Source organism: Lasioglossum baleicum, chromosome 7, assembly GCF_051020765.1.
Source record: "Lasioglossum baleicum chromosome 7, iyLasBale1, whole genome shotgun sequence".
NCBI classification, from domain to species: Eukaryota; Metazoa; Arthropoda; class Insecta; order Hymenoptera; family Halictidae; genus Lasioglossum; species Lasioglossum baleicum.
In genome coordinates, this window is record NC_134935.1 from 7724967 (window position 1) to 7741395 (window position 16429).

The 16429-nt window shown below is 41.5% G+C and overlaps 1 protein-coding gene and 1 long non-coding RNA gene across 2 annotated transcripts in view; both read right to left on the reverse strand.

The window, feature by feature from the left end:
* Positions 1-16429, reverse strand: part of LOC143210551 (uncharacterized) — a 259814-nt gene that overhangs the window by 209234 nt on the left and 34151 nt on the right. The window lies entirely within an intron of this gene.
* LOC143210561 (uncharacterized) overlaps positions 303-16429 on the reverse strand; it is a 50030-nt gene continuing 33903 nt past the window's right edge. The window contains exon 2 of the long non-coding RNA XR_013009280.1: positions 303-16292. This is a non-coding gene — a long non-coding RNA (uncharacterized LOC143210561). The remainder of the gene's footprint in view (positions 16293-16429) is intronic.

A 16429-nucleotide genomic window follows, 5' to 3' on the forward strand; every position in this document is an offset into this window, starting at 1 on the left:
TGAATAGCTATGAGAATACTTTGTAAGATTTAAAACGAAAATCGTGGGGCGCAAGATAATACATAGTAAGGAGTGTAGAGACAGTAGCTACCGTTGAGAAAACTCGCACAACAGTTCATATCATTTGCAGTGCAATAAAATTGTTAGTGATTTAGGTGAACTATTCATGCATCAATTATCTATTGCATGCGCCCCACGTTTTTCGTTTTAAATCTTACAAGTATTTTCATAGCTATTAAAAATTCACAATCATAAATTTTCAGGACTATCTGTACGGGGTTAGGAGTCTGTATGGGGATAGGAAAAATTATTTTATACTTTTCAGTCAGTTTTAAAAAAACGTGGTAATTTTTAAAAATTTCTTTTTATTCAAATAATTATTTTCTGCTTTTCAGTCTTGTGTGTGTGTGAAATTTTTCAATCGATTTTAATCATTTTGATGAGATTATAACAGACTTAAACAGACACATGTAGTAAATTTCAAGACGGTATTGCAACCGCGTCCTATCGAAAACAAACGCCTTGGTAAAATATGTCAAAGATAAAGGTTCGACGGAGAATTTCGGTGTAACTGTTCTTTCGCTTGGTAAACAAACATTATAGTATAATAATACGTAGTAACTTTGTAAACACCGCACACTGATCTCCTTCGGTGCGAAGCGGATCAGTGGAGTGGGAATGAGTCAGAGTGGGAACCGAGTGGGTAGTACCGAGCGTCGCGCGGGGAGGTGTAACGGTTAAATTTTTAATAGTTTATATCTCCTAAACGCATAGGCTTTTTAAAATTTTTTTTTTAAATATTGCATTGTCATCCAGTTCTGAGCTATGTTTAAAATTTCAAGTCTCTAGCTCATCGAGGAGTTAGTTTAAAAACAAACGCAAAATTTGTACCGAACAGACAGACAGACAAGAAAGCAAGCTAATAAAAACGTAGTAAAAACTATAGTAAAATTGTTCCAAGAATGTAGCAATTAAATGTTTGAGAACGTTGTTGTTGTTTGGAAGTATCAATCAAATTCGATATTATCGAGCTCTATAAAAATTTTATTGAACTTTTTATTAACAAAATTGACTTTTTACAGGACGGCGGATACCAGTCACTTTTAGTGCTCGTCAGGTTCAGTGAGATTAAGTGAACGGTTTCTGGGACGAAGTGCGAACGTCTGCGCCGCTAAAACTCATTGTTTGGCGAACGGTTGGCAGTCCACTCTGGCAATGAGCCACCGTCTGCCAAATTATCGGATAATTCGGTCCGCCTCCTCGTTCCGATCACGTCCGATACCATCTTTAAAGAGACTTTATGGACTGGTCTGAGAAGCATAGTCCGCGGACACCGGTTCCCCAGTGGTTTATTGGATCGACTGGTTCTCGTTCGATAATGTTCGCAGCGGCGAGTGTCCTCCCGATATTTCCGCCCTAACTTATCCCCTAACAGCGCTTTATTTCGTCTCTGAAGCTACGCAAACCTCCTCCTTACTGCATAAAATAAATTGCAGGTGGTTTAAAACGTGACATCTTCTGTCGCATGACTTAAGAATTCAATTTTGAATTTTCCATGTGGAAGAATTAAGGTATTTTCGTTGCTAATAATGTTCATGGTGTTAATAATGTTAGTTGTTATGTATATTCATTGTTGAATGTTCAGTATTTGTTGTCAGTTATTATAGGAATGTTAGTTTATCAAGAATCGCAAGACTGGCTGCTCATTGCTGCTCGTTCCCTCTGCATTTTAACGCACTCTTGCAACTTCTTTTTTCGCAAAACGCACCATACTCTTCCTCTCGTAGAGGAAGCCCGCGCCGGTTACTGTATTTTATCTTGGAAATTCTCTGTTGCCGGGGAACCAGCCGGATCCAGTGGGCTCTCCGCTCCGCCAGCATTCGAGATGCTACGAGGATCAATTGACCCCCTTGCGTTGCACTACCTCGCGCCAGGTGTAGGATTTCGAACCTGAAATTCTTTTAGGAAATTTCTGCCACTCGATCCACGGCTTCAACTGCCGCTATTGTTTCTGGAACTGGCGGATACCATTCGAATGACGCATTTCGCATTTTTTATCGCAGCATCTGCCTCCAAGCATTTCCGCAAATTTTATTATCAAGACGCGTGGTCGTACATTGTTCGATCTTAACGGCACTAAATCTTCCTCGCGCTTGTGTATAATCTTTCAAATGGAAAAATTCATTTCTTAATTGACGCAAATATTTTGACAAGCCGTGAACGAGATTATGCATTAATCGGAGAAAAGGATTGAAATGGAAAAATCTTGCAAGTTCGAAGGATCATATATGTGCCCATAATATATATATATATAATTAATAGACTGCGGATCTTCATGCATTTATAGTAAAATTGAGTAGATGAAATTCAAAACTGTTGAAATATTTTAAAAATTGAAGATGTCAATATATGATTTCTCTTCGATTAAAATCATTAAGGGAAGAACCAACATCCAATTTGGTTTTTATTTGCCCTTGCAACCAATGCAGACAATTTTTATTTTACATAAAGATCCGCTGTCTAATCAATAAATATATCTCACAATCAAGTGGACTTTTCAGAAAACGAAATATTTCCATCGGAGATGAAGAAATCCTCTTGCAAAGTCCTAGGCAACAGCGCATGATCGTGTCCAGGAAACAAATGGAACAATCGTGGAAAAACGCGACGATAACGGAAAGCCGCGTGGGCCGGAGCGTCGATTCAGCCGCGAAATTAAATTCGAGAATCTGAAAAGCGAGCGCCGAGAGCTTTGCCGATGTTTCGAGGATGGCCCTCGAAATTCCGGAAATAACTTCCGGGGAAGCTGACGGGGTCCGTGCAGTTACAATCACCGCCCCCGCGATATCCAATTTTTAACTTCCATTTCGGCCGGTAACGATTAGCGAGCGACGCGACGCCGAACGAGCGTCGAAAATGAACACACTCACAGACACGTAGAAGGAGAGAGAAAACTGACAATGAGTGTCGATGGGAATGGAGATGAAAGGACTCTGTACACTGTCGGTAATGGTAACAACGAATGTTCAATGTTGAACATATTTAATTTTCAAAAATTAATGTTCACTGATAAAAAGACAGCGGATATTATGCGTTTATAACAAAAAGCAGGTGTAATTCAGCACAGTGAAAACATCAGAAGAATTTAACACTTCACCTACCGGAAGCCTATTAATAGGATTTTCAATAATTTTGCTGTACCAAAAGAAAGCATAGAAATTTTCTTTTACATTGCAATCTTAAATGAAACTATTAGATAACGCTATTGAGAGGGTGTCTTGTTAGTTCATAATGAAAATTGCTGTTATTATTGAAGGTTCCATTAAAAAGTGTTTAGCCATGAACCGTAGATTTTTCAAAATTAAGCAATAATCACCGGTCGGTAATGTGTTAAAATCACTGTTATATAATTTTCGACTTATTAAACATTAAGAAAGAAAGTCAATTTCAATTTCACCCCAGTTGTTTGCAAATCGGGCAGAACATTTTTATTTTATTCGATATTGCAAGTTTGAAGATGAATGTTTTAAGATTAATGTACAAAGTTGAATGTTCAAAGCTAAACATTCAATATTGCATGTTGAATGATAAATGTTGGAGAATGTTGAGCAGTGAAGGTTTAATTTTTCAGAAATTGAAGTCGAACGTTACAAGCGTGGAAAATTAACGAAAGGGGAGAGACAAAGAGAGAGAGAGAGAGGGAGTGGAGAGCGGCGAGAAAACAAATAAAAGGATTTGCAACCACCAGGTAACAGCAGGAAAAAAGCTCGCTTTTCATTGGACTCTTTCGCGCGGCGGCCGTTCTTTGACAAAGCTCGTCCGGGGAACGTTGTACGTCATTAAAATAGCTCGCATTAATGAAGCGTTCATCAGCGACCGGTCCATGGAACGCGCCTCGCCGGGTGCAACCATTTCCGGTCACGGACGGAACCGCGACCCGCCACAGTGCGAAATAGAAACGGGAACAGTCCGACAAATAGCCAATTTCGGTGTGGTATTAATTAGCGTTCCTTCTATTCCCTCTGTAACCGTGTCAGGACACGCTCAGGTGTTGTAAAACTGATTTAGCTGCCGGTCTCTGATGAAAGAGACGGTATTCCTGTTCCAAAGATATACAAGAGATTGCTTGACCTAATTTTTTCGGGGACAGCTAATAATGAACGTTCTACCTGAAACATGGAGTAATTCAAGCTCTTCCAATATGTACGAAAATAAGCAAGCGTATTTGTTCCTCGATTTCTACAGATGACTAATCTGTATCAAACAATACGATTTAATTTAAATTAATTTAAAATTAGCTATCTGTAATTTAAAAAAAAAACTTTCTAAAAACCGCGCTTATATTAAAATGCACTAAAAAGGAGAAAATAATTTTTTTAAACATTAGTGACTATAAATAAAAGCGCGGAGCGCTAAACTATATTGACGTAATCATCGTGCGAGCTCCACGCTTTTATTTATAGTAACTAATGTCTAAAAAAAATTATTTTCTCCTTTTTAGTGCATTTTAATATCATCGTGGTTTTTAAAAAGTTTTTTTTATATTTTTTTATTTCCTAATTTTTAGTGTTTTTTAAATGGAATGCAAGATATAGTAATACAGGTATGAAATAGTAAGGTATAGAAACGCAAGATATGGAAATACGCGAGATAGAATGAGGGGATGACTCCGAGAGATGACGTCTCTTGATGGAGTCCGAAATTGTCCGAAATGGAAACTGAATGAACGGAACACCACACTGAGCTCCTTCGGTGCGAAATGTGTCAGTGCAGTGGGAATGAGTCGGAGTGGGAACGCGTAGTGGAGTAGGGAGCGCTGGCGCGCGGAGTGGGGATCGCTGAACGCGATCGAGGTATGACGGGTAGTATTAACATTATTTTTTCTCCTGAACGCACAGTTTTTTTAAATATTTGTTTTTTAATATTGCATCGCCATCCAGTTCTGAGCTATGTTTAAAGTTTCAAGTCTCTAGTTCATCGGGAAATGGTTTAAAATTCGATTACAAGATTTGACGCATACAACAACAACGACAACTCGGCAAGTGGTAATAATAAGCCTAATATTTATTTAAGGGAGTAGACTCGTTTCCAGGATTGCAAGGGTTTTCATTTCTCGATAATACAAACACGGTGTTTTTCACTAGTCAAAAACCGTAGATAAAAGATCGATCTAGGGTGCTATCTGCCTCAAAAATCCTATTTTTTCGTTCACGAGCCGTAATTTGCATTATTACGATGTGTTCGAAACTTTCACCGTCGATTAAACCACTAAATACAGCTGAAATTATATCGTGTATGGTGTCATTTTAATCAGAAAGATGCCAGTAATAAGTTAGTGAGAGTCCTATAAAAAAATATGTAATGAAAAACAAAGCGTTTCTAATTGGTATTACATTGTGAGAACACGCGAGCCTTTAAACTGTGCTGACGACGGCGGCGACACGCTTCGGCCACGATCCGTATTTCATTCTGTCCGTCTCTATGTTCGGCTGTCTATTGAAGTCTCGGCGCGGTAGACGCAGTCATAAAAAATAGTGTCCCAATGCTACCGCCGTCTGTGCAAAGCACAGCTGTTGGACAGCAAATGAGGATTTACTGTACTTATTCAAAGAGGTACTATATCAATTAGTTTAAAATCGTACCGCGCTGCAAACGAACAATACCAACATAATAGTATTTTCATATCGCAAATCGAACCACCGGGAGGATTAAAACATAAACATTAAACTGAAGAGTAGAGAATATTTGTCAGTTACCGGAACAAAAGGAGACAATCGAGTGGCCCGTTGCAACGGCGCATGTACCCTGCGCTGAATCGACGCCGCATCAAATGCAGGAGCACAGTGCATCATCAGAGAACGGGGCAGAAATTCGCGCGCAGTTCATTCTTTCCATTAACGGAAAGTGTGCTTTGTTCAAAATTCGAAACCGCGAGCGTGTTCGTAGGCCGAGCGCGATTTTAATACTTGGCTGGTACGCGCCGCGGACCGTTTCGGTTCTTTGTGCGAGAAAATCATTTCGCCGGGCGTGTTCGTGCAGATTGAAAGACACCGCGATATATTGGCAGACAGGGAGAGAGAGAGAGAGAGAGACTGTTTCGTCTCCGCCCTGCTCTCGGGATCGAGAATATTTTTCGCGGAGCGCGAACTTTCCATTAGTTCGTGAATGGAGCCGCGAATGGGCGGGACCAGGGGAAACACAGAGAAGAAAGAAAGAGAGGGAATGAAAGGATAGGAGAGGAAAAAAAAAGAATATGAGTGTGGAAACGCGTTCCTCTGTTCCTCGGACCGGCGTTCTCTATCGCGCATTAATCGGTCCGCTTGCTCGGAAAAATCATATTCCTGGTCTCGTGGCGGCGCTGATTTCCATCGACCTGTCTACGACCCACCCACGCTTTTTACCGTACTTTCCACGCTGGTTTTCCATGCTGGTCCTTGCCTCGCCTCGCAGCCGTTTCTACCCCTTTCGTATTTTGTTTTACGAGCGTCGCACAGTTCCCTCTACTCTGCTATGCTATGCTCTGATGGCTATGAAATGGTCAGATCCAACGCGTGCGTTCCATCGTATCGCTCGCCCATCGCCGACGAACGCTTCATTAAAGAGGTAAACTCGTTTCACGGATTGCACGGGTACGGGGTGCGCCTAGTAGTCAAAAGCGCAAGATGAAAGATCAATTTGGGCCGCGATCGATCGATCTATCAGTCGCACACAAAAGTCCTATTTTTTACGTTTACGAGGCGTAATTTGCATTATTCGGCAGCACGTAGCTGTCGCAGTTCTATGAAAGTAGCTAAAGGGTCTTTCAATAAGAGCGATAGAATTTTCAATTGAAATAAAACGAAAAATACGGAAAATAATCTAGTACTCACTGCTTTTTATTTTAACCCTCGGACTCGCGCCGATATTTCACCAATGCAGTTTTAAGTTGTCGGCTGAGCAGCGATATCTTTCGTCGGAAAAGAATAGAATATGATATACCCTCTCGTTCTGGCACTAAGCGATTTCGAACAAGTTGAAAATAGAGGGGAACCACCCTTTGCACTCGGAGCTATTTTAACTCGAAGATTAAACTTTTTTACCGACCTAGAATATTAATTTTAAATTTTATGGTACAGCAATTTTTAATGGCGCCTCAGAGTCGCCATTCGAATGCTGAGGGTTAAATTAACACCGTCGTCTTGGGCATAGCATACGGAGGGTTAAAGTACATTCGATGACATTATACATGAAATACAATATCATATAAATGACCACCACGATTGCGTGTGGTGGAGTGGATAATTAAGTTGCTGGAAAAAATCGCAACAGATCATGGAACAAAATGTCATAAAACTAAAATGGTAAAAAGTTGACCTTCATTTTCCCTCGAGAAAAGCGAAAAGACTTTCCGAACGACCTGATAAAAGCAATCCAAGTCGCCGAAGAACTTTCGGCAGGATTTGTTAAACAATAATGCCGGAACAAATGCGACGCGTCTCTCGGCACAAGATTTTTCCATCAAAGCAATGGGTAGCACAAGTTGGTGTAGCGGTTCTTATTGACTCAGCCCGTATGCGCTGACGGTTCTCGCTCGCGGCATAAGCTCGGGCCGGGTCGGGTCTGATATCTGGGTGAAACATTGAACAAAAGCGTGCGGATGCAACAGCGCTGCGCCGCGCGTCACGAAACGAAAGAGCCGGGAAACGAGCCGAGAAAAAGATATAAAAGGACAATGGAAAAAAGACGGGGAAGAACACCGTGTGCACGGGGGTTGCTGGTGGTGGTGGTGGAAAAGCTGGAGCAAGCAGGAGGAGGATCCAGGAAAGAGGAACGGAGAGAGAGAGAGAAAGGGGATCCGCTGGAAACTTTATCTCGCGGAAAGTTCCGAGTCACTAGAAAAGTAATTTCGTGGACGATACACTCCCGACGATACAAGCTGGGAGACGATACACGTTCGTCGTTGCGAATCTTTCGACGAGAACAGTAGCTCGACCCGGCCCGGCCCGATGTCCCACGGGATGAGACGGGCAAAGACACTGTCCGCTAAATGGGCATCAAACTTCTCGGAATGATTCGATCGACGTTCTTGCGAACTTGAGGCACTTGTCCTCGTATTACTGAAGATTGTTGGACAATTGTGTAATGTTGCGGGACAAGTGGGGTACACAGGCTGTCGATTAACTGTCCCGCCTGAATTTACTCCTAAATAGACAGCGGATTTTATGCGTTCACGACAAAAATGAGCAGGTGTAATTCGACACAGTGAAAATATTAGAAGAATTTAATTAATTTAATTATTTATTTATATTGATGCCGTAAACCTAGTTTGGTTTATATAGCATACATTATTATGACATTATACAAAAAGATAGAGAAGTATATAACACATAGTATGTATAAAGTGGAATTATATAGTATAAACGTTAGGCGGTAAATCCTAATCTTACATTTTTTAATAAAGTTAAAAATAAACGTTAGCGCTGTAATATCTAGTACGCTTAGAAAAAAATTAATAGTGTAGGGAGGATAGTGTTTACGATCGAGGAGCAGTTCAAACAGGTGTTCTCGTTCCGAATCATATTCTGGACATTGCCAGATGATATGATTGAGATCCTGAGCCTCCGCTCCGCATTCGCAAGAACCATCCGAAATGAAGCGTACTCTCGCCAGTGAGGCATTTAAATTATAGTGATTTGAACGGCTCCTGTTAACAAACGCAACAAAATCTCTCGGTAAGTTGAGACTAGAAAACCAATGTATTCTGGAGTCGCTAAAAAAATGTTGAAAAAAATATACACCTTTGTGTAAGCCTTCAGTCTTAATTTTATCATTCGATGACATTCTCATTTGATATTTAAAATCGCTAACGAAATCGGTAAACGGTATTTTGACGTTCGATACGATTCCCGATTCTGTAGCTTCTTTGGCTAACGAGTCAGCCTTTTCATTACCTACTAAGCCAATGTGCGCAGGGATCCAGATAAATTGTACAAATTTAGTATTACTAGTGCAGGATATAAAATTGCAATATTTGTTCTTAATTTCTAAGAGCAGTTTGTTACAACGCGAATTCAACAAAGGTTTTTGTAAGGCTTTGATTACACTTTGTGAATCTGAAAAAATTAGAAAGTTTGAATCAGTGTGGGAGCTAACCACATCTAAAGCTCGATTAATTGCGAAACATTCTGCTGTAAATATCGACGCTTGTCTATGTAGGCTAATTTTTTTGGCTCATATTTAATTGTGGGCAGTAATAAGCTGCCCCCACTGATTGTGCATTTTCTGTTTTACTGCCATCTGTGTAAATCTCAATCGTTTGCGGAGGGGCCGACTCAATAAAGTCCTTTAAGACAGCATAAGGGTAGACTGAGTTCTTTATAGATTTACCCAATTCAAGGTCACAGAGTGGGATGTCAACTAAAGATCTGTAATTGCTGGAGTATATAGGATGCCTTTCATTTGTCGAGATACCTTCGAGAAGTTCAGAGATATTAATGAGACTTTCGAATAAAATCGAGTGCTTTACTCTACTATTAGAAAATAACGTTATGAGATTAGTATTGCTACCAAAAAGAATTTTATTTGATACTAGATCTTTAAGTGAAAAGCACTTAAGAAGGTATTTTTTTTGCAAGAAAACTGCTTCTGTCCAGAAAATTGGTGGTCTCAGCTTCACCTAATAAAATATTGGTGGGCGTACTTATTCTATAACCTAATGCGATTCTAATCGCAGCTAATTGAATACGATCTAATTTGAGTTGCAAATTTTTGTTTCTCGGAACATATACAAAACAGTTATACTCCATGACCGGCTTGATAAGACTACCAAAGATCGTCATTAGGGTTTCCGGTGATGCCCTAGAAGAATTTACTACGCTGTTATATAAATTTCGACTTATTAACTGTATTAAGAGAAACAATCAATTTCTGTTTCACTTCAGGTTGCCGCAATTCAGGTAGAAAATTTTTATTTTGCTTAAACATCCGGAGTCTAGTAATCACAAAGAAGATTTTGTCCAGCTGGCACCTCGAATTGCAGCACTATACGGCGGCAGCGTATGTACTCGGCACTACAGACATGTCGAAGTGCAACTCTCGAAAGTATTCGAACTATTCCTCAGCATAATTCCATTGAACAAAGTAACCACCGTTGTACAAGCATCTGCTCTCTCGAGCGATGCTTCTCGAAGCAGAACGTTTCTCTTAAGCATTCTTCCGGCATCGAAATCTTCTGCACGCGGAAAATAAACTAACTGGATCTTTGACCTCGGCGTCGTTTATCGAGCTCCCAGAGGTTGATGGGGGCGTATGGGGGTTGAGAACAAAGGGACGGAGAGAGTAGAGGGAGAACGCGGAGCGTTTTCGCTATCGAAACGTCGCGGCACGGATCTCCGCGGAACGATGAGAAATAAGTTCTCGCGAAATATGTCGGAACGTTGAGAAAATGAGTTTCCCGTGAAAAATTGCAGGGAGAAAGAGAGAAGCAGAAAAAGGAGATGAAAGCGAGAGAGAGAGAGAACGCCTTGGGAACATTCATCGTTATCAACGGAGACGCACGTGAATAAATAAGAGATCTCTCGCCGTCGCGCCGGAACGAAAGTAGAGAATTATCCGACGTCTCTTCCGTTTAACGATTTGCTTGTGCTCGCGTTTCGAATATTCATCTGCCGGCAATTTTTCCGTTGTTGACTCTCGAGACAGACGATTCCGCCGCCAACGACGAGGCGAGGCGAGGCAAGGCGAGGCCAGATGCAGCGGCTGGCAAGTTTTCTCGTTAGGCGGTTAATTCGCGAATCGATCTCCTCCCGGATTATTAAAAAGCTGTGGAAGCCACTCGCCCACCTATCAACTGGACGCAAAAATATTCTCATGAATATTCCTCCAGTGATCCGTCAGCACATTGTACAGAGTTGTCTAAAATCTTGTCGAATATGTATAGAGGTTTCCGTTATTCCCTGGTTTGCTCTTCTGCCGATTCCTCCTCTTCTTCTTCTGTCGTGTACTTCTCTTTTACTCAAACCAATAATAAAGTCGACCGCCACGAGCACGCATGAATAAAGTTGCTCAGAGAAAGTTGATTTCTCTATGACATATCCAGAAATCATCGATATCTTTATTTAACTCATACTTCCCACAAATGTCGCAATTCTATTTTATATAATGATCCGCAGTCTAGTAATAACAAGTGGAAGGTATGCCATCGCTACACGAAAAACGAAATTACTTTCCGAACGACCTAATAATATCGAGATCTTGTGCTCTGAAAATCCAGCTGCGAACCCAGACGAAATGAACTCCGAACCTTGAAGAAGGAGCAGCGAACACACCTCGACGATTAAGTATTGGACCTTGAAGATTGGACTTTGATCGTTAAATCTTAACCCTTAGCACTCGACTGGTGACTCTGAGGCGCCACTAAAATTGCTCTACCATTATTTAAAATATTGTTTATCTTATTAGATAAGTCGGTATCTAATCAATCACTGAACATTTAAGTATTGTATGAGGTAGTATATCAATTTAAATATTCAAGGAAATATTCTAGGTCGGAAGAAATGTTTAATTTTCAAGTTAGAATAATGTAAACCCTTGAAACTTGAAAGATTGAGCTTCGAGCCCCGAGACCAGAGCTTCGGGCTCTGAAAATTGAGCGATACATCTGGCGATCCGATCTTGAAGTCTTGTCCGCGACTCCATCGAACAGAATCCCTCGCAGAAAATGAGGGACTCGTCAAGTGAGAAGATAGCAAGGAAAAAAGATAACACGAACAGTGGCGCGCGCGGAGAAGGAAGTTGCAGGAACAGGCAGAGCCGAGCCGCTTCTCAAGTTATGCAGAAAGTTCGGCCCGAGGCAGCTCGGAAGTGCTGCAAAATATTACTCGAAACGGGGGAACGACGCGGCGACAAGCGACGCCCCGGATAAATGATAGGAACGTTCGCTTCTTGACGAGTCAGCGCTCTCTTCTTTATCGCTCCGCGGAACTTTCGGCCACCTTGTACTCTATCTCCGGTGCCGAGAAACTTTTTCGCCTGGATTCGATTACCATCGACCCCGCTTATGAGTGGCAAACATCTACCCTGAGGTTCCCTCGAAACTCTATCCAGAAGCCGTGGAAGAAAGCTACCGGAGCTCTGGGAACGGTATAGCGATTAATTAGGTGGCTAGTTATTTTTTTTCTTCTCGTGGCAGATATTCCCTGCGGGAAATAGGGTTCCTCGGAAAAAGAGACCTCCTATAATAACCACAAGAGATCCAATAAAGAGCTGAACCTCCAATTAAGAAATGAAGAACAATTAGTCGAAAGTTTTCCGGATTCAGCAACGATTATTTAAACAGGGCATTTGAACTCGGTAATAAGTCTGATAATAAGAACGAGATGCTCGGGGGTTTGCTTAAAGTATTTTCATTTCAAGCAAGACAGTTGCCAAGTTAATTGAACCTCCAGGGATGAAAGAAGAACACACAAAGAGAACACTGTTTCCCTCAAACAGGGGGGGAAAGTGTTTTTATACTTTCTTCGCTGGATAAGGTGTTCAGAATTACAAAATTCGGCTCGACTCCATGCGCCCGGGGGCACAACAAGAGACAAAGACGCTTTGCACCTACGACATGTGTACCTACAAGGGACAAGAAGTTTGTGACCCAAGGGACACGGTCAAGATAGACTCTTGCTCTTCTCCGAGACGGTCCCCTTGTCCTGGAGATATTTTTCCATGTCGAATACAGCGCTATACAAACGCCATGCGTTTTCAACAATGAATTCTGAACGATGAATTCAAATTCTGAAGAAAATCGTCAATTATCGAATGTGAAACTATTCAAGAATATTTGCGAACGTGTGTTTCCACAGGATTAAATATTCTTTAAAAATGTAATCATTTTCTTATTTTATGTCGTTTTCAATGAACATAATTACCTTTACATATTTGCTTCGCAAATGCTGTGGTTGTCAGGAAGAAGAGTTAAAGTTTTAATCACTAATGTGTTGACAAAGGACGTAAACTGGAATTTTTTGAAATTGCGGCGTTTTTCCTGCCAACCACAGCATTTTCATAAATAGTTACCTCTGGTACAAAAAGTTTTATTTTTCATTTCTCAATTTTCATTTTCTCTCCACCAAAAAATTTGTCCCGGATGAAAAAGCCTCGCGGTTTCCCGACAAAAAATTGCTCACAGACTACAATCATTTCCCCGCATCCAGAATGATATCGAAACATCAGCGATGACCCATTTTCCTCAGAAGAAACAGATGGGGCCAGTGTTATTGGTTTTTCTGTTTCCGTCGTGCGAAGTAGATAACGTACGACTTCCGATCGACGGGAAAAACAGCTGCGACGACGGCGCGTTACAGGGGCGAACAACACTCCTCGGTTCCCACGAGTAATAATACACCTTTCAGTTACTTTTCGCGTGGAGGCGACCGCCTTCCGTGTTATGTATATTTCATACGCGTTTCTAGAAACGCGTGCGCTCCGAGCTCCGCGAGCTCTCTCTCTCTCTCTCTCTCTCTCTGGTCGATCCAGCCGGGGAAAACCGTGGCCGCACGAGAACTTCCGTGTTTTCATTCGAGCTTACTTCGCACCACCGACTTATCTTCCGAACCTCTGCTCTCGGATTCATCGCACTGAATCCCCGATGATATCTACGCGCATCCACAACCCGATAATATCCATTGGAAATCAGCCGAGAAAACAGGAGGAGATTGCTGCTCCCTGTTCGCCGTTGCCACACGCTTCCTCCATTGAAAATTTCACTTCGTGGAATGTTCATCTTGTTTATCGTTCTTTTTCATATTTGCTAATCAATCTTCTTCTTCTCCTTGCATACCAATCATTCATTTCATTCTACATACAGTCGTTGTACAAAGTATTCGTTCACATTTGAAAAATTAATAGCTTTTTCAAAATTGGACCCAACAGCTTGAGCTTTTCTCAGACGTTAGAAGGATTAGCTTACTAGCTAATGTGTAAATAATTTCTTTCTAAATTGTCATTGGTCGCAATGGCGAAGAAAAAAGTAAAGGTCACGATTTTTTTAATTTTTCATCATGAAGATTTAGAAGGTGCATTTGGTAAGTTATATATGTGCATGTACAAAGTTTCATCAAAATCGATCAAGGTTGTTAAGAAATGTAATAAAACAACGAAAATTGTAGGACTCTGCGATTTAACCCCAAAATTGAAATATTTTTACATGTAAATTTTCATTACAGGCACAGATAAAAACGTGTTTCCAAATAAAAAATTTGTGCATCGATTGCAAGGCACAGGAGCTATATATCGATTTATATTTTCCATTAATAATTTCAATGTAAAGTGAAAATAATACATTAATACTCTTAAAGTTTTTTAATTTGTTCACTGTTTTAAATTGCATCTACTCGTTTTTGTTATAAATGCATAACATCCGTAGTCTACTTTTAAATAAAATACTAATTAACGGAATACAACATTTTTGTAGACACCACGAACATCTTGTAGGAGCAATACAATCAAGAAACTTGAAATACATAGAATACATTGGGTACAAAAGTTTGTTTAATGTCACCGCTAAAAATCGAACAATTCATATGCAACAACCTAATATTTCGAGTAGCTCGTGCGTGAAGTCTCTATCGACAGGTGATCGAGTAGGAGAGATCAGATCGATCGGCGTCGCCCGAGTGTAATATCCGGAAGACGCCGATAGGAATCGAAGAAGACGCAGCGATATTTGTCGAGCTTTCGCGTGAGACGAAGCGGGAAATATCGAGGAGTGTTCGAGATATTCGACCTCGATTCGAGACGAGATAGATCGTGAATGGTGGCTGATTGTCGACGCTGGGATCCATCAGCATCGCCGCCACCGTAATTCGTCGTTCGCCACGGGCTTTCGAGTCTAATTATCAAGCGCCGCCAAAAGCTTTTACAACCGGGCTACCGATAAAAGCTGGGCCAACTAACACGCAGTTACCGAATTTCCCATTTTTTCTGCAAGCTGCCGCGCCCCTTGATATCGTTAATGGATCACGCCACCCACGCGATTTTAACAAGCCCTGCGCTTTCTTTGATTTCGAAGTCCCCGAGAAATTAAATCCGCTTTGTTCCAACCTGTTTTAATAAGAAACTGGCGAAGTCTCCGGCTGGTGGAGTAACTTTTTTAATATTTAGCTTGTAACCGGCGTGTCGTCGCGGTTTTGTTACATAAATGGTTTTACGGTGCCCCGGGGTGTTCGAAATTGTTTCAGAAATAAAAATTGTCAAGATATACAATGCTCGAATTACAGTCTTCTCTTTAGCTGATAGCAAAGCGAGTTCAACTAATAATAAAGGACTCGTTTGACGATGTTTGTACAGCAGTTCGAGGTCAGTTCTCATGATCAGGACCGCCGGAGCGATTAGCATAGTCCACCGGGAGGCACCCAGAACTATTTGTCTCCTCCAATTATCCGGCTCTGACCGTTTTTTTCAAGACGTCCCAGTTCGAACGGGGATTATCGACGGCAATCGCGCTCCGCTATTAACCTCATTACTCCCGGTTGGTATTCTCGGGGCCATCTTCGAGGCTAATTGACCGCGTTGCCTCGTACAAAGCAACAAGCTCTGCTCCCAAACGAGCCCAGGCGCCCTCGCCGGAGGACTCGTTAATCGCGATAAGTATTCCGCTGGAATAACGATCGATCGGCGCGCCCTCGAACTTTGTTATTCGACCAGTGGGGATGGGGAACAGCAAAGAGAGTGGGTGAGAGAGAGACAGATACAGAGTGAAAAACAGGGAGAGAATGATAGAGAGAGAGAGTAAGGGAGACAGAAGCCATCGTCCATTCCGCGCCCGAGTAAACTCTTTCGGGAATAACAGTCATGATCGTGGGCGTGATGGGAGGGTGCTTCCTGTGACGAATTGTAAATGGAACGAGTATCGATCCTCGTCGCCACCGTGCAACCGGTCGATCGGGGACACGGGGCCAGGAACAACTGGGTTTCACGCGATCCTACAAGAATAAAGAACGACAGACGCTCTTCCTTTAACAACGTCCTCTAATGCCACACAGCAATACTCTCCGACGAATCTTCTCCGCTGAGAGGACCCTCTCGCAGACCTCCGTGCATCGATTGCAAAACATTTCTGGAAATCTGGGGTCTCGCTCTTCAAACTTCATCGTTCGAACTTCAGTTTTGAACCTTCGTTGCTCAACATACTCTTTCGAACCGAGGCTTGGACCTACATTCTTGAACCTTTATTCTCGAACCTTCATTCTGGAGTCTTCATTCTTGAACCTTCATTCTCGAACCTTCATTCTGTAATCTTCATTCTTGAACCTTTATTCTTGAACCTTTATTCTTGAACCTTCATTCTTGAGCCTTCATTCTTGAGCCTCCTTTCTTGAATCTTCATTCTCGAACCTTTATTCTAGAATCTTCATTTTTGTACCTTCATTCGTGAGCCTTCATTTTTTATTCATTCTTGAAC